The sequence below is a fragment of the Lepidochelys kempii genome, chromosome 3 (genome assembly GCF_965140265.1).
Source record: "Lepidochelys kempii isolate rLepKem1 chromosome 3, rLepKem1.hap2, whole genome shotgun sequence".
NCBI lineage: Eukaryota > Metazoa > Chordata > Testudines > Cheloniidae > Lepidochelys > Lepidochelys kempii.
Window position 1 is genome coordinate 24,963,717 of NC_133258.1, and position 19,748 is coordinate 24,983,464.

Genomic DNA, 19,748 nt, shown 5'->3' on the forward strand with positions numbered 1-19,748 from the left:
GAAATGGAGGGAGCGGACGGGAATTCTCTGTGGCAAAACTATGCAAAGAAAACTAAAATAATAATAAATAATAATAATAATAATAATAAGAAAGGTTAGGTCAGCCGTGACGTATGGGTCGGAATGATGGCCAATGAGGCAGAGAGAAGAACAACTGCTTTGCGCTGCCAAAATGGGAATGCTTTGTGGGTGCTGGGTGAGATGAGGTGATAAGCTATGCAATGAAATGGTACCGGCCATGATGCAGGTAGCCGCTATCATGGAAAAGCTGAGGGAATATTGACTGAGAAGGCTGGGTCAGTGCATGGTTTACTCCTCCGCTTACACTGGGCCTGGGGGGTCCCAGTGCCTGTTTCTTCACCTTACATTGGGATGGGGGGGTCCCAGGGCTTGTCCCCCCTTTACACTGGGGTTTGGGGTTTCCAGTACCAGTTCCCCCCCTTGCACTACAGTTGGGGGGGGGGGATCTCAGAGCTTGTTCCGCTCCCTTACGCTGGGTTTGGGGAGGGCCCCAGGGCCTGTTCTTCACCCCCCTCTCCCCCCGGGTTTGGTTGGTCCCAATGCCCAATGTCTGCCCGTTAGCTCGGTGAGTGGGGAGGTGCGAACCCGCCGCCCCGTCTGTCAGGCGCGAGGAGGCGGGGCTGGGGGCGAAGTGCCCGCCCATCGCCGGCTGGGAGGCTGTGATAGGCCACCAGGCGGAGGGGGTGGAGCAGTGTGTGCCGCGCCCCCTTGGCTGGGCGGGCGCTGGGGCTGCTGTCGCGCGCGGGGGAGGCGTTGGTGCGGGTCCCTGCTGCCGGCGGAGCACCGCGGCTCAGGTAAGGGGTGAGGGGGCGGCGTCCGGGCGAGGTCCCTGCGCCCCGCGTGGGGAGAGGTGGCCCTGGGCCCGCGTCGCCGCTTGCGTTGCCCCGGGAGACCGTGCGGGTGGGCGCTGGGACATGTGGGCGCAGACCAGGCTACGGCTGCGCTCTTCCCTGCGAGCTGCCCCCGCCACGAACTGCCCCCCCCCCCCGAATGAGGTGGGGGTCCTGCTGGCTCCGGGCTCCCCCCCCCCCCCCCCCACCTCATTCGCTGTGGAGGCGGGTGGCAACCGGCGTACTGGGCTGCTGCCCTCCCTCCCCCCCCCCCCCGCCACTTCACTGGGCTTTGGGTGGGGAATGCGGGGCTAATTTGTGTCTTCCCGCCCCCGGTACATTAGGGGTGGGGCGGGCGCTGCAGGGCCCAGTCTGCTCCCCCTCCCCGCGTACGCGGGGGCCGCAGGGCCTGGTCTGCTCTCCTGGAGCACCTGCGGGGCTAGCACCGCACAGACACTTAAGCAAATAGGTGGGCAGTCACATCCCCAAAGCGTGGACACGTTTATTTCAAACTATAGCAGGTGGATGAGGCAAGCAAAGTGGAGGGGGGAGGGAATAACGGCACACCTATTTGGGTGGTTGAAGGAGTGGGTCCTTCGTGTCCACTGGGCTCTGTGTTGGTGTCCTTCCCTCCTTTATTATAACTTGTGCATCCAGAACACTGCAAAATGTATTTTAGGCTTTGAACTCACCATTTGCCTATAAATAAGGCGAGGCAGTACCAAGCTGAGACTCCATTCACCCTCTTTTCTTTTAAAAACAAAATGTACTTTGTTTTTATTGTCCCCCTGTGATCATTGAGACTGCTCAGGCCTCACCAATGCAGGAAAGTTTTACCAGTTACATTGGGATAGTTATATCTGTCTAAGCCCTATGAGGACATTCCTATTCTGGTATAAGGGTGCTTTTCTTTTTTTAGCTTAAACCTTTTTCCAAGTAAGGTAAACTAAACCAAAAACTGCCTCTTGTACCAGAGTGGAGTGTACTACCGATACAACTAATGGTTTTAATTCATTCTCAGGTTATCCTGAAAAAATCTTTTTCTTCTAGCTGCTGTGACATCTGACTGTAAAGTGTCTTGACTTTTCCTAGACTAAACATGAAAATACTGAAGTTAGTTATGAGGATGGGTGGAAAAGACTTCTGTAACATTGACTCCACCCTCCTGGTTGAATCCCTAAACACCTCTCCATATTGTGATGTATCTGATGTTGAACTGATACCACACTTGATTTTATTTATTTTTTCTAATTTAGCTTTAAGGCAGTCTTCCTTTTATTTTATTGATCTGGCTTTCAATATGCTAAGCTCTCAGCATTCCTGTTTTATGTACTGACATTGTATGTTCCATAAAGCACTAGAAAGACTTTCACTTTGCACTTTTTTCCCTTTTTTATTTTTGTGTTGTCCTGTCTTTTTTATTATTATTATTATTATTTATTATTATTTTCCCCCTTCTCTTCTCCCAGCATCTCTCCAACTGCTTAGTTAGAAATGTATAATAATCTAAACATCATTTTCACTGTGAGCTCCTACCTGGAGGAATGAAATGCATTTGTCACATAAGACTGGAGAAAAATAAAGCTAATTCCTTGCCTGTTCTGTAAGGTGTGATGTTATTAAATTTTCCTTTTTGGTAAAGTATAGAAAATACTTGTACACCAGCAGTTTTGTCATTTTTCTCTTAGACATGATTTCTGTGTGATGAGAAAGTTTCTTTCCTAACTCCCCATATGTTTAGTTTAAATAAATAAAACTATGAAACTCTATAGAGACCAGGAATTTCTTAACCCTCCCAAGGCTATACTGTAATTTGTTCGTGGGCATAAAAGAAAATTACAGATTACATGAGAGTAACATTAAGAGCTTGATTTAAACCCACAAAAGTGGAAACTAACAGTTAAGGCTAAAATTCTTCCGAACATTACATTTTCGCCTAACTACTGCAGCACATCTAGTTTATAAGATTGTACCTAAATGCAGCTAACGATATCTAAGAGTTTTAGGATTGCTTATTAATTTATTTGCGTTCTGCGTACTTCATATTTTAATTTCCTTTTATGCTACTCTCTTGTATCCTTTATGTAGTAACTCTTGAATTCCTGTTTCCTTCCACCCTCAATTTAAAAAAAAAAAATGAAACATTAGAAGCCATTAAAAAGTCAGTACTTGTTAGTCAAAAGAAAAAAATAAAGGTAACGCATAGGGGGAAACTGTAGTGATGTTGGATTAGTTGGATACCATTGCGTACTAACCGTTGGCAAATATTGACACTGTAATGGCCATCAGAGTAGCTGTAATTGTCATAGTGCTGGGGAGAATTCTTTATGGTCAGTGTGCTGAGGTTTAGAATGTCTTCATAACACTACTTTATATGTTCTGCTTTTGTCAGGCCCCAAAAAACATGTTGTTTAAAATTAGTGTTTAAAAATACATCTCCAAAGTATCTGGGCTAAACAGTGCAAATCATTTAGACTAGAATGAAAATTTCCACCTTAAAATAGAAATCCTTTTTTGCTTATGTATGAATAACTTCAGACTGGTTAGTCCTCTCCTATCAGTCATATTTATATGTATATCTGAATATCCTGTAATAATAGCTTTTAATTTAATTTGTTTGTGTTGGGCATGATGCAAAATGCTAGTGGCCTTCTTTAAAACAGTTTTAAGACTACATTCAGAAACTCCCTTTCTGCTACATATATAAAGTTTGATCATTCATTTGCTAATTAATATTTTTCTGTTTTTGTAATATTCAAAATCACAAGATTTCACTTTTCACAACTTAATCAGATTATTTAGCTGTAATTCTGAAAATAAAATCCTGAAAATAAATTTATTATGCTAATGTTAACCCTTAACTTTAATGTCCCAAGTGGACAATAAAACATGTAGTAAATAGATGGGGATTTGGGGGCCAAGACCTGCTAGTGCTATCTATGTATGTAGTTCTACTGACTTCACTGCATGTCATGGTTTTGGCCCGTTATTAACACTCTGCTAGTAGTACATTTCATGAAACTCATTCCGTTTTACTCTTATTCCTGGGTATGGTGAATAGAGAAAATAATTTGAAATAGGTGAGTTAAAATATTCTATACTGAACTAGTCCAAAAGCTAAAGAAAAATGGGGTAAAATGGAATTTCTCTGAAATTATACATATGGTGCAGGCTATTGGGTTCTTATTTGTAGTTATAAAGTCAAACTATGATAGACAATAGTTTCCATAGAAAAGGGTGTAGGACATAATACTGCGAGCCACTGAGTGACCTCCATTTCAGTGAAAATGAAGAGCATGCTTTTATTTTTCTATATGTTTGTATGGTGCCCAATCCTAACTGGAGTTTTTTGATGCTACCACAATACAAATTATTTATTTACATAGGACAGTTTTTTGGGGGCCATATCTGATTGACTATGGGGACACTCATACTCAATTCAGGTGTTTTTAACTGTTTGTAAAGTTTTGTTAATTTTGAGTTCTAGAAATGGCCAAAACAGGGGTAATTTTTATTTTAGCCTAAATAAATATCAGTCAATCCCAGTGAGATTCATATGAATAATCAGTTTTATTTCACAAACTGCTTTAATAATATACAAATCAGTAAAGCACTTTAGAAACTGCTGAGGTATGATTATCTAACTTAGCTCCTGAGTTATACTGATTACAGTCATTTCTCTGGGATTTCACTGTTTGTTCGCTCTCCTAGTTTATAGTTCTGTGTGTCTCCATGCAAATCAGCTTGCAGGATTAGGGGCCTTAGTCAATAGGAATAGTCACTGTGCTTGAAGTGAAGTGCACAATAAATCTTTGCCAGATTGAGCCCTAGATGTTTGAGAGATTCCTTTTTGTGTATGTGCCATTGTCTATGGCAGAGATTCTCAAACTGTGGTCCATGGACCACCAGTGGTCCGCGAGCTCCATTCAGGTAGTCCGTGGATAGTTCCCTCTAAGGTGCACGCCTGGGCAGTCGCACACAGAAGAATGAAGGGCCACCCACCTAATTAGTGGAGCCGTGCAGGTGTGGCTCCACTAATTAGAGGCCTGGACCCTGGAGAAGAAGCACATGTAAGGGGAGGTGGTGGCCCTGGGGGGAATAAGGGGTAGGTGGGTGGGGGCAGTGGGGTGAGAAGAGGGGGTGGAGGGAATGTGGGATGTGTAGGGCTGCGGCGGCCAGAGAAAGAGGCGACTTTCCCCAGCTGCAGGACTGTGGCTGCCTGGGAGAGACAGCCCTCCTTCCCAGCCTCAGCTCTGTGGCCGCCGTGGCAGGGGAGAGACCCCCTCCTTCCCAGCCCCAGCTCAAAGGCTGCTGCGGTGTGGGAGGGGGGAAGAGGGAGAGACCCCATCCTTCCTAGCCCCAGCTTGGAGGCTGACGCAGCACGGGGGAGAGGGAGAGACCCTGCCTCCTTCCCAGTCCCAGCTCGGGGGCTGCCTCAGCGGGGGAGAGGGGGCACATCTATCTCATTAGAAAGATAAGATTACTGATATTAAAATATGAGTTGTGTACTTTTATTTGTAGACCAAAAAATGTTAAAGGTTTTTTTATATATATTTATAGAGCTTTTATCCAAAGTGCTTACAATAGTTAACTGGTGGTACAAACGACATTTGGAAAGATCATTAAGTGGTCTGCTGAGACCCTCAGAAATTTTCAAGTGATCCTCCAAAAAGAAAGTTGAGAACCACTGGTCTACGGTACGATTCTGCTAGTATTGGAAGCCATTCTACCCAAAACTATCACTAATCCTGTTCGTTGTGGCACTTTATTGTGGGAATAAATATTGGCTCAGTTTGTGAATGTATTCCTCCTTCAGGGGTGGCCAACCTGAGAAGGAGCCAGAATTTACCAATGTACATTGCCAAAGAGCCACAGTAATACGTCAGCAGCCTCTCATCAGCTCCCCCCCGGCTCCTAGAAACTCCCACCCACTGGTAGCCCTGCCAATCAGCGCCTCCCCCTCCCTCCCGATCAGCTGTTTCATGGCATGCAGGAGGCTCTGGGGCAGGAAGGGGAAGGAGCGAGGGCATGGCAGGCTTGGAGGAGGGCGCAGGAAGGGGTGGAGTGGGGACAGGGCCTGTGGCAGAGCCAGAGGTTGAGTACTGAGCACCCCTTGGCGCATTAGAAAGTTGGCACCTGTAGCTCCAGCCTCAGAGTCGGTGCCTGTACAAGGAGCCGCATATTAACTTCTGAAGAGCCACATGTGGTTCTGGAGCCACAGGTTGGCCATCCGTGTCCTACTTTGATCTGGAGGACAGTATTGATGTGGCATGAGAATGATTGCTTATATATGTTGTGGAGTGTGTTTATCAGATTCCTGGGCTTAGTTCTCTAGCGCTCTGTGGTGACTTGTAAATTAATGAGTCCTAATTGGGCCTTAGATTTTGCATTCATAAACCTTCCTACTCCATTTGCTCCTGGGGGAATTCTGCACCTAAAAATTTATTTATATATATATATATATATATATATAAATTTTTATATATTTTAAAATTCTGCATATTTTATTTGTCAAAATAACACAATATAATCATGCCGGTTTCTATTATTTTGGTAATTTATTTTAAAATATCTCTCAGCAAATATGTTCATAACAATACAGACCAAATAAAAAGATTCTAGTAATTTTTTTGACAGATTTCTTACTAGGCACATTAATACAGAACTTTTGAGTAATTTAAATTACAGTACATAACTGTATTTCCTTCACCTGTCAGAAGCAGTGCAAAGGCTTGGGGGAGTCAGGGGTAATGGAGGACCTGAGAGAGGGAGAAGGAGCCTGGAGTGAACCTGGAGGGTTGTTGGGTAGGGGTGGGAGAAGTATGGAACAGGTTTTTGAGGGGGTGAGAGAGGTGGGATTGTGAGGGAGTTGGGAAGACTCCCCTATGCAGACCCTGGCTGAGCCCAAGCTGCTCCCATTCAGTCAGGCATGTGTTCCTCTGTTCCCACACCCCCATGGGTCTCTGCAGCCTCCTCCCCTATTACCATGTGACCTTGCCCTCGCACTCCCATTCAGCCCCTGGCTCAACGCTGTCACCCCACAGGCTTCTGAACCCCAGTCCGTGACCTCCCACAGCAGCCCTGCGTGCCCCACTCTGTCTGTTGTAACCTGGCTCAATGGGCAAGGTGCTGTGATGAACTTCTACTCCTGGGAGAATTCTGTGCAACTGTGCGCACACAGATTTTTTTTGCCCAGAGAAAACACGTTCTGCCCCAGAAGTGCTGCAGTTCTTCCTTTTGCTAACTAGAGGCCGCTGTGGTGTCAGAACAGCTGGCTGAGTTCATGCTGCTGGCTGTTCCGATGCCAGAGCAACTTCTGGTGGGCAAAAGGCAGAAAGGAACTACAGCACTTCTTGGGCAGAACGTATTTTCTGTGGGGAAAAATAAAAATTATGCAGGACACATGAATTCTGCACATGCACACTGGTGCAGAATTCCCCCAGGAGTATCCATTATACTGTCGTGATAGTTCAGTGTTCTTAAGGGGGGAATTGTAGGCATACATTGGCGTTTTAAGACATAGAAGGTCCATGGTATACTGTAGTTCCCTGATGCTTTCATTTTGAAGCAAATTTAATGCATGGTTTGGAGGTTTTTTTAGTAGGAGTTTTTTGTGGAAAACATGGCATTTTTTCTCTCTCTCTAGCTTACCTTTTAGGGGCATTGTGCTTCAGTAAGTCTAAGGCAAGACTTGGCCAGATTATGACAAGATCATTTGTACATCAACTGACTTCTTTTTTTTTTTCTTGAAGTTTTGTTTTTAGTGAGAGCTCTGGGTAAGAGCACAGTTTGAGCAGTGTAATTCAATCATTGATTTGTAGGTTGACCATGGCTGTTTGGATTGATACCATGGTCCTTTCTCCTATGTGTCACTTGAAGGCATGTGTTTGAACATGTAGTATTTTGTTTCAGAGAGAATGAATTGGTACATACGCTAATTAATCCACCATCATTTCCATTTTCCAGAAGCCCAAAGTTCCATCTAGGTTGTCACATTGAAGAAAAGCTCAGTGTAAGCTCAAAAGCTTGTATCTCTCACCAACTGGCACTGGTCCAATAAAATATATTGCCTCACCCACCTTGTATCTCTGATATCCTTGGACCAACACAGCTACGACGACACTGCATAGATTGAATCAAAGGCTTTTGGGGGGAAAGAGAAACTTGAAATACACTTCCTAATTTTGTCTTTTTATATGTTGATTACCATTCTGTAGTGCAAAGATAGGGAGAATCTGTTCTGGGTTTTGTGTAGTCCGATGATATTGGCTCATCTTTTGATGATGATCAAGTAACTTGAATCTCTTACTGACATTTCTTCTAATACAGAAGAATCTGTTTTTGAGGGCTGAAGCAGTCCCAGCATGGTGGTTAGCCTGTCTCAGATAAATGGACTCCAGAACTATGTTGAAACAGTTCCTATAAGTCTTCTAGGTGTGCACAGTAATAAGATTGAAATTTTCCTTTGATATATTATTTGGGATTTGTTGGGTCTAATTTTCTGTGGATTTTATTTGAAATAATAGATTGGAATGGAAATGTCTGAAGACAGGTTACATAGGCTCCAAGGCCAGAAGGGACCATTGTGATGATCTAGTTGGACCTCCTGTATAACATAGGCCACAGATCTCCTCCCAAATAATTCCTAGAACATATCTTTTAGAAAAACATCCAATCTTGATTGAAAAATTGTCAGTGATACAGAATTGAATATGAACCTAGGTAACTTGTTCCAGTGGTTAATTACCCTCACTGTCAAACATTTACACCTTATTTCCAGTCTGAATTTGTCTAGCTTGCAGCTACAAGCCATTGGATTGTATTATATCTTTCTATGCTAGGCTGAAGAGCCCATTATTATAGTCTGTAGTCAAGTTACTTGTTGTCCTTCTCTTTGTTAAGTTAAATAGATAGGCTCCAGGAGCTCAATTTCTATAAGGAATATTTTCTAATCCTTTAATCATTCTCATGGCTCGTCTCTGAACCCTTTCCAATTTATCAACATCCTTCTTGAATTATGGGCATGAGAGCTTGACACGTTATTCCGGCTGTGGTTGTACTAGTGCCAAATGCAGAGGTAAAATAACCTTTGTACTCCTACTCCAGATTCTCCTGTTCATGCATCCCAGGATGGCATTAGTTCCTTAGAACTAATTAGAAGAGTCACTACTTCCCAGGATAGATTCCCCTATTCTATAAGTATGGCTTACATTCTTTGTTCCTATATGTGTACACTTACATTTAGTCATGTTAAAATACTTATTGTTTGCCTCACCTCAGTCCCTGGAAAAACCATGGAGCAGGTCCTCAAGGGATCAATCTTGAAGCTCTTAGAAGAGCGGAAAGTGATCAGGAACAGTCAGCATGGATTCATCAAGGGCAAGTCATGCCTGACTAACCTAATTGCTTTCTGTGACGAGATAACTGGACTTGTAGATGAGGGGAAAGCAGTGGACATGTTGTTCCTTGACTTTAGCAAAGCTTTCGATATGGTGTCCCACAGTATTCTTTCCAGCAAGTTAAAGAAGTATGGGCTGGATGAATGGACTATAAGGTGAACAGAAAGCTGGCTAGATTGTCTGGCTCAACGAGTAGTGATCAATGATTCCATGTCTAGTTGGCAGCTGGTATCAAGCAGAGTGCCCCAAGGGTTGGTCCTATGGCCAGTTTGGTTAAATATCTTCATTAATGATCTGGAGGATGGCGTGGATTGCACCCACACTAAACTAGGAGGAGTGATAGATATGCTGGAGGATAGGGGTAGGATACAGAGGGACTTAGACAAATTAGAGGAATGGGCCAAAAGAAATCTGATGAGGTTCAAGAAGAACAAGTGCAGAGTCCTGCACTTAGGACAGAAGAATCCCATGCACTGCTACAGACAAGGGACTGAGTGGCTAGGCAGCAGTTCTGCAGAAAAGGACCTAGGGGTTACAGTGGACGAGAAGCTGGATATGAGTCAACAGTGTACCCTTGTTGCCAAGAAGGCTTACGGCATTTTGGGCTGTATAAGTAGGAACATTGCCAACAGATTGAGGGACGTGATCATTTCCCCTCTATTTGGCATTAGTGAGGCCTCATCTGGAGTACTGTGTCCAGTTTTGGGCCCCACACAACAAGAAGGATGTGGAAAAATTGGAAAGAGTCCAGTGGAGGGCAACAAAAATGATAGGGGGTTGGAGCACATGACTTATGAGGGGAGGCTGAGGGAACTGGGATTATTTAGTCTGCAGAAGAGAAGAATGAGGGGGGATTTGATAGCTGTTTTCAACTACCTGAAAGGGGGTTCCAAAGAGGATGGCTCTGGACTGTTCTCAGTGGTAGCTGATGACAGAACGAGGAGTAATGGTCTCAAGTTGCAGTGGGGGAGGTTTAGGTTGGATATTAGGAAAACCTTTTTCACTAGGAGGGTGGTGAAACACTGGAATGGGTTACCTAGGGAGGTGGTAGAATCTCCTTCCTTAGATATTTTTAAGGTCAGGCTTGAGACAGCCCTGGCTGGGATGATTTAGTTGGGGATTGGCCCTGCTTTGAGCAGGGGTTGGACTAGATGACCTCCTGAGGTCCCTTCCAACCCTGATATTCTATGCTTGTGCCCTGTTTACTAAGTTATCTATATTGCTCTGAATCAGTGACCTATCCTCCACATTATTTACTCAAACTTTTGTGTAATCAGCAATGATTTTGTGTGTGTGTGTGTGTGTGTGTGTTTTGTTTGTTTTCTTTCAGGTCATTGATAAAATGTTAAATATTGTAAGGCCAAGAACTGACCCCTATGGGATGCCACTGAAAACACATGCACTCAGTGATGATTTACTGTTTAGAATTACTTTTGCAGTTTTTAATCCATTTAATGTGTGATATGTTAATTGTATATCATTCTGGTTTTTAAATCCAAATACTGTGCAGTACCAAGACACACACATTACAAAAGTTTGAATATATTATGTCAGCACTATAACCTTTATCAACCAAATTTATAATCTCATCAAAAAAGTTATCAAGTTAGTTTGACAAGATCTATTTTTCCATAAACTCATGTTGATTACGTTAATTCCATTACTCTCCTTAAATTCTTATTAACTGAGTCCTATTATCTTGCTGGGATTGATGTCAGGCTGATGGGCCTATAATTACTGAGGTCATCCCATTTACCCTTTATAAAAATTGACACAATATTAGCTTTCTTCCCATCTTCTGGAACTTCTCCAGTGCTCCAGAGCTGATTGAAAATCATAATTAATCTTCCAGTGACTTCCTCAGCTAGCTCTCTTAAAATTCTTGTATGCAATTTATCTGGACTTTATTAGCTTTTGTTTAATATCCTCCAGAGGTACTAGGATGAAGGATGTAGGATGAAGAGTATTTTTATTGCATGATGAAACTACATCATCTTTTCCCTCAAATACAGAACAGAAATATTTACTGAACACTTCTGCCTTTTTTGCATTATTAATAATGTATTATGGACATTACAATTACATTACATTACAATAATGTTGTTATGGACCCATATTATTGTTCCTAATATATATATTTTTTAAAAACCTCCTTATTGTCCTTAACTCTACTGGCCATAGACTTCTTCTTGTGTCCCTTGGCTTCCATAATCCGTTTTCTATAATTTTCTAACTTCTGGTTTATATTCCTAACAATGAGCTTTCCCTTTCTTTTGTTATATATTATTTTTAATTTTTTTGTAGCTGTCTTCACTTCCCCTCTAACTGGTTTTTTAACCAGCACAGTCTTCTTCCTTAATCATTGGATTGTGGCTTTTTGGGAATCTAGTAAGGTGTTCTTAAGTGATTCCCAATTATCATTCACATTGTTCTGAGTCAGTTCTTCCTTCCAGCTAATTGGCTCATGATTGTTTGTTTTCAGCTTTGTGAAATTGGCCCTGTTAAAGCAAAATAAATAAATATATAAATTAATTACTGGGTTGGACTCATTCTGCTTGTACATTATAAATATGATTTATACCAAATTATGATTACTTGTAGCTAAGCGAACATTAATTTTTTGTTCTGTGATCATCTCCTTGTTAGGACAAGTTCTACACTAATACATTTTTTCCCCATGTTGGCAGTACAATTTTGTAGTTGGGAAATTTGTAATCTGTAATGTTTAGAAGTTCCGAAGAAATTTTAGTACTGGCAACATGAGACCTCCAACATATATCATTTAAATTGAAGCCCCCCATGATCACATACCTTTTCTCCTATGTATTATGGATAGGGTGCATAAGGCGGTTAGCCTTTTCCCTATTGTGATTTGGTGGTCTGTTAGAACATTGATGCATAAGCATTCAAGATCATTTTCTTTTGAGTTATCAGTGACTTGGAAACAGGGAGGAAGGATTTTCTCATAGTATTTAATATTATTTATTTAAATGGCTTGTTTCTAGATTGGATCCTCTACATAAAATCTGGAAGTTGAAATTGCTAGGATTGTTTCTCTTCTGAGTTGTCATTATTTCTAGAAACTATTAGTGTCTAATGCTTCTTCAGCCTGATAATCCCCTCCTTCAGTGTAATTTGATTTCCTCTATTAGTATATCATTATGTAATTTTGTAGTTCTGCAGTTCTCAAACTGTGGTGTAGAGTAGACTGCTGGTGATTTCCATAGAGGATGTTGTGTGCTGCTTCAGCCTTGTTTTCAGATCTGAAGGGCTTGGACACCTGTAGGAACAGCTGGAAACAAGGCAGAGCCACCATAACGGATTCCAGTAGAGGCTCCTCCTGCATAGAAGAGGAAATGGGAGCTGTTTTATGTTCATCTACATTACATTTTTAATATCAGTGATGTAAGCTCTAGTATAGACCATGCTTAGGCATTTTCAGCACTGTCTCAGAGTAGGGTTTCACAACATGGTACTGAAAATGTCAGACGCTATCACCAGTGCAACTGTATCTGTGCTGGAGAGTGTGTATGAAATTCTGTAGTGTAGACAAGGCTTCAGGGACAGGAACTGTCATCTACCAGCTAGAATGGAGCTACCAATTGTATCAGGAGCTGTCAGTGAGACGGGAGCAACCCCTACCACTACATAACTCTCTTGTGGCAGTCCCCTTCTTCCTGCACATAGTTCTGGGTGTGGCAGGCTAGTATTGCAAGGGAGTGGGGGAAGAATCAATGAGTTGGGAGAGAAATAGTTGCACGTAGCAAGGGGAAAAAGTGTGACTTCCCTCCAGTAACAGGACAAAATAACAAACATAGCAAACACAGTAAACAATATCTAAATACTTTCCTAATGTTACATTTCCATATAAACAATCATAATTACCACAAGGATAGTTAGTGATTACAAATAAGATCAGGACTGGGATATTGGAAAACGGGGTCCATGAGACTCTCTCAAAGGTAGTCCATTTGAGAATCCCTGTTAGTGTGATAAGTATTGAACAGATTAGTGTCTATATGGTGTATGTCTTGAGGTTCTTTATCTTTTTCCTTTATATTTTTGCATCAAATATTACCTCTTTTTAAAAAAATTTCTGTTGTGTGCTTTTAATCATTTATGTTGGTTGATTTCAGATCTTGAGGTGAGTTTAGGCTATATTGTTTGATTAACTGATTGATTGATTAAATTTTCTATGAGTAGAGAGGCTCATGGTTTGAATATTTTCCTTTTAATTGTATAGGTTTTGTGAACAGATCATAAAGGTTTTAGGTGTGTGGCTAGTTGCTTATCCATTAATATAATGGATGTAAAACCAATTAGTTACATTTTGACAAGCATGGTTGGGATTGGACTATTTATTTGTTCATTATGTCATAGATATTTGCATAGTGTCTTTTACTGAACTTAAAGAAAATCTACCTAAAAAAATTCCTTTTTGTTCTGCTACTGACTAACTCTGTGGGCTGCCAAGTCCTTGCAGTCACCACAATTGTAGTAAATGTTTATACTTTTGTGAAAGCAGTTATTCAGTATGATCTGTTTTATTTATAAATCAAAGGGTTACTGTCAGGTTAAAATTCACATTTAAGAAGCATATTCCTTGCTTATGTTTGAAATAATATTTGATTATGAAAACAAAATTAAAAACATTTGTCACTATTTATGCTGCTAAATGCAAAGAGCAAATCCTATGGCTCTAAAAATTAGACTAGTAAGTTTTCTAACAAATTTCACTTTTAGGTTCTCATGTACTAGCAGTGATAGGCTCGCAAAAAAAACCCAAAACCAAGTTGTTTAAAAATGGTCACATAACCCTGCATTTTGAATCATATTTGACCCAACAGTGTCCCTTGTTAAAAGTTTGCATTTCTTTCGGTTAGTTTTAAGGCTGTTATTTCAAATGCTTACACATGTTCTTAAGTTGGCCTGTGATCCTGCAAACACTTACACTTGATTAACTTTGTTTGCTGCATCAGTGCCCAAGAAAGCAGAGACAGCTTAGTTACAATATTAAGTGAAAATAGCTGAGTGACAACAGGTGGATTTTGGATCTGAGTCTGCAGCTCACATCCTATGGGGCTGGTGACTAGGCTGGACCTAGAAGTAATCTGTATAAGCAGCTATAGTTATGCAAATGTGTGCATATCAGGCGCATCATCTTATGAGTTGGGCCAGGCTTCCTAATTGTTGTATGAGTTACTGAGGCCCCAAACTGAACTTTGTCTTGCTAATAATGCAGGTCAACAACACTCACTGAAGGCATGCCACAACGGTGTGGAATGGCATTTACCTTTCTACAGTTTGGAGCCTTAAGAGGTTGACAGTGTTTTCTAGAAAGCCAAAGTTTTGTAACTTACATTATTAGTCTCTTTTCTGGTCCCTTTTTGTTGAGCTGCATTTGTTCAATAAGAGGATGTGGAGGTAGACACCAAAACATTATAGAACACATATAGTAATGTAGCCTAGTAAATACTGTATTACACAGTTTTGTATTTTACTTGCAGTTCTGAATCATTGTCAGTACATTTGACTCCAAAAGATAAATTCATATACTAGTGATATGGCATTAATACAAGAAGGGAATGTTAGGTAAGCAAATACAAATAAATGTCCTGCATCTTTTAGTTCTTAATATAGTCTTTAAAGTCTAGCCCAGAAATCATGATATATTTTGTGACAAGTAACTGCATATGTATTAGCAAAAATGTTGATTTTTGTGTTCTACGTTTGTGCTTTCAGTGTATGCACTTTTTTTTCCCCACTGAAATAGGGATGAGTGAATAGGAGAGCAGCTCACAACATCCTTTTTCATATGTCGGTGCTGAAGGGAGCAGCTCTTGTAGTGGTGCTGACTTCCTTCTATTCTTTTGACCATAAAAGGAGAAAAACGCTACCATATGACTTGCACTGGAGAGAATCACAAGGCAAAAAATGCACGTTTTAAAAATCGCTTTAGGAAGTTTATTCTGTTACATTGCTTGCTGTATTCTATTTCATGTTTCTACTTTGGTAAAAATGTCTAAAGTAACTCAGATCTGAGGTCTTTTTATACTCCCCTTCCCTCCCCCCCCCCCTCCCAGTTTTGTGCATCTCCGTTCTTAACAATTTTTTTTAAAAATAGAAAGGCCATATTACTGGTAAAGTGAAGAACAGCTTTAATTCTTCCTGGGAATATTTGATAGTAACATCTTGAATGAACATCTGCAGAATTGAAATATATTTTGTTCTGATGAATTTTTTTGTTAAACAACTTTGAACTGAGGCCCCAATTGCTCGTTCTTTCCCCTGATGAGAGAGGATTCTGATGGGGAGCTGGATGTAAAGAGGGTGGGAGGTAAATTCCAGCTCTTTCACCACCCATTTCTAAACCTTGCAGAAACATTTCTTCTGGGGCTGAGAAGAAAAGCTTTCCAGAGCATTCTCCCATCCTGTGTCAGTGACTACACACACAATCACTCAAGAATCACTTGGATTTTACAGCGTACCATACAGTTTTGTCAATAGCATTGTTGTTTTGGCTACTTTAAGCTAAAATAGACCAGCAATTTGAAAATATATAGCAAAAAACTGGGATTATAGATTAGCAGCTGTACAAAATCCTTCCATTGTGTGAATATTTGTATACTGTCAAAAAATTGCATATACATTGCACAGTGGGAACCAGATTCTTTGCTGCCTTGCAACCCTGTGTAATCATTTACACTTATGCAGAGTGGGTTAAAGCATGTTTTTTTGACTAGGCCAATGATACTCAGACCTCTGTGGTTCAGGAGCCAAATTAATGATCAACATTACCCAAAAGAGCTACAGTAGTGTGAATTCGTTTCATTTACTTTAGTAGTATATATTCATGTTTAAACAATATGACAGGAAATATTTAGTGTGTGTATAATTATATAATAAACATTCTCACAGTAAAATGACGAAGTATTATTATTTTAATCACTTACAATTGGTTAATAACATAGTAAAAGCATCCTGATCGGTTAATAAAATCACCCAGAGTTTGAATATCACATGCTGCAAATAGTCGCAGGAGATGCATTGAAGAGCCTCTCACTTAGTCTGAGTATGTCTGAAATAGGCAGCAATTGATACCCACTTTGTACCTTGTGTAGCCATTTATGTAAACCACTGGAAAATCACACCACTGGTGATTAAAGAGCCATTGTTTTGTTTCTTTTCATCACAAATCGAGGGGAAACTATTGTATTAACTATGAAATTAAAATCTTAAAAATCTTGAGGTTGTGACTTTTCTTTAGGGGGAAAAAAGTTCTTTTAACAAATTGATATTAACAAACGAAAAGGATTATCTAGTCTGAACTAACTGCTATCGTCTACATCTACTAATCTGTTTTTGAAACAAGTGAAAACATAAGTAGATGTCACCCCCGCCCCATTATTCATAAACAGTAGCAAACATACAAACTCCTAAAAATTGGTGATTTTATTTTACATTCTCATTAGCTTCTCAAAGAGATCAAGTGTTCACTCCAGATCCCCACATAACAACCAGCCATCCTAATGAGTGGCAATGGAAGGCCATACGGTCAGCTGCTCTGTCTTGGCGTACCTTCATTGAAGCTAGTGGACCTATGCCAATTTATAGCAACTGACAATTTGGCCCAGAGTCTCTTCTGGTATTGGAAGCAATCCAAGGCGATTAGAATGAGGAGTCAGATGCTCAAATACAATAGAGGTGGGTACACTAGTTATTTTTATTATTAAACAGAGATTGAGAATTTCCAGGCTTCTAGGATAGAAGATGTACTTAAAATTCCAGATATTCCCCAAAGTGCCAAAAGTGTAGAGAGACTGTTGCCTTTGATCACTGCAATATGTGGATTGATATACACTCGCTGAGGATCAGGACCTTTAACTTTTATCTAACAAAATATAGCAAACCTCTAATAACACTTTTAATGAAATGTAAAAAGGAGCTGCTGAGTACCCCTGTGATATACCTGGAAACTCAAAAAGATACTGTCTGCTGTGTCCCTAGTTAATTTTCAGAATTGTTGCTTCTGGAAAGCAGTGTCTCCAGAAATGGAATTGCAGCAACCCCCACTCAAGAGTATTATGTGAAGTATCACTTTTCAGGAAATTGTGATTCACAAACCCCCCATTGGTGCTGTGGGGTAAGCTATGACTGGTTTATCTTTAGACTTCTCAAACGATTGGCTATAGGCATCCAGCATGCCGACTATGGCTATTGGAGGAGGCCTTCCAGATAATTAAATTGAAGGCCGCAGCTTGGCTGCATGGTGATAGGCACACTCATAATCAGCTGAAGCGAAAATTTAACAGCTTACACTCCACAATCACGAGGCATATTATAACCAAGTGGCGGATGATGTCGAATTTGGCTTAGCCGGGGTGACTTGAAGCCAGCATTCTGTGCCATTTGCAACCTCAGCGGTCAAGAGGTAGTCACTACAAACTGCATCCTGAATGAGAGCCAAGGCCACCCATGTAAATCGGATGATGACCGTCTCTCATGGTGGGTGGAACATTATCACAGTGTCCTGAACCATCTTCCAGCTGCTGCTTATTCAGAGTTGGATGATCTGGCAGTCACTGCTGTTCCAGATCCAGACATTTGTACAGTGGATGAAGTGAAGTGTGCCATCTCAAGCTGAAAAACAGACATGCAGCCAGTGCTGATGGCATCCCCTCAGAGCTGCTAAAATGTGCTATTGCTTCTATAGCAGAATCACTTCTGGCCATCTTTCCTCTGGTGTGGAGAACTGGAACCCTGCCAACTGCCTGGAAGGACAGTTTTATGATTTCACTCTATAAGGGCCCATGTTTGTCTAGGGAACTGGATGTCAGCACCTTTTACATCAGTATCTGGTGTTAGGCAGGATTGTGTTCTGGCCTCTGCACTCTTTTGTCAGGCAATGGATTTCATAATGCAGCATTCTGTCAAGTCCATAGCCACTGAGATCGGTGATCTCTCGCTCACAGACCTTGACTACGCTGAAGACGTTGTTCTTTTAGTACAGAGCCCTGACAGGTTTCATGAGACACTCCAGCATATGGAGGAGGAGTCAGCGAAGATAGATCTCCATGTTTCGTGGTCAAAGACAAAACTGAAAAATCTAGGACCAGGTCCACCTGCGACTCCAATCTCTTTGAACAACGAAACCGTAGAATCAGTTTCTCGCTTTTGCTATCTGGATTCTGTACTTACCAGCTCCTCCAGTTCTCAGGTGGAATTTCTCCATCGGATTGGCATCACAGCATCTGCCATGGGCCGTTTACAATGGATATGGAATCAACATCTTCATCTTAATATGATGACCAAATTCAGTATGTATTTGAGCTGTATCCTTCCCATACTGTTGTTCGATTGCATGGCACAGTGTCCATGTTTCGCAGACTGGACAAACCTGGAGACTTTCTACACAAAATGTCAATGTCTACCCTGGGCATAAAGTGGAATGACTTCATCTGTAATGCAGATGTTTGTTTGTTTGTTTGTTTGAGTCTACAGACTGCTGGGGCTATTGTCAGCGGGCGACACCTTATGCTTTTCAGACATGTGGCATCCTTGCGACAAGACGTTCCAGTGAATGCCATTCTCCAGGTAACTTGTAACATCTAGGATAAAATTCCACCAATTGTGGGGTGGAGGCAGAAGCAGACCTCCTAATACTTGGGTTCATCAAGTCAGTTCTGATGTTGGACTCAGGCTGTCAAGCCTTTGTGATTGCACAGGAACGGACCAAATGGCGAATGATTGCTACGGCCAATTGGCTAAGTGTTGAAGAGAAGAAGCTGGCTGTAGGAGGGATTCTAGCCACATTTAGAAAGTAAGAAGTGATATCTGGAAAAAACTGTTAGTATTAAAAATAATTTGAGGGACTCAGTATTGTGTAAGTGGTTTCTTTGGGGCATGTTTTATGTACAGCCAGCCTTTTGAAAAAGGTTTCTCATTTAAAAACCAAAACACTTCTAGTCACTTCAAACTTTTAAATAAAAATCTGTTAGCAGATTTTTACCCTGCTCTGTGCAGAGGATATGCATGCTGACTAGAGTCCAAATCTTCAGGTTTGCTTTGTAGTTAGTTAAAATAACAGCACCAACACACACACATAACCTTAGTGTGGCTGTTCCTAGGATTTCCTCTGCAGAATCTCCCTGCTTTTTGGAGATGCTCGTACTGCTTTTTATTATACTAAGCTTAAACCAACTGGACAAGCTTACCTAACCTCAAAGATTTGGCAAAAATACCTCTGCTTCTTAAGTAGGGTTCATACTGTTGGTATCCAAATGACTTAACAGAAGACCCCTAATGACAGGTGCAGGATCTCCCCTACATTCCTTTACATAATAGTTAAATAATACATGTCTGGTATGGCCAAATCCTTACCTTATTGAAACCATAAATCTTTACAACTTCAACATACCCTTAAGAGCTTCTATCTTTTTGTTTTCTGAAATCAAAATACAGAAAATGTAACTTGATTTTAGACCATGAAACTTGGTAC

The 19,748-nt window shown here is 41.2% G+C and overlaps 1 protein-coding gene across 6 annotated transcripts in view; it reads left to right on the top strand.

Annotated features, from left to right (window-relative positions):
- The first annotated feature begins 735 nt into the window (after nt 1–735).
- The window catches only part of CYRIA (CYFIP related Rac1 interactor A), a 75,237-nt gene continuing 56,224 nt past the window's right edge, over nt 736–19,748 (top strand). For 4 of the 6 annotated variants that reach the window (XM_073335967.1, XM_073335966.1, XM_073335970.1 and 1 more), the window contains exon 1: nt 736–815. The gene's annotated coding sequence lies outside the window, so the exon portion shown is untranslated. The remainder of the gene's footprint in view (nt 816–19,748) is intronic. The other 2 variants (XM_073335968.1, XM_073335969.1) reach the window with 2 other exon arrangements.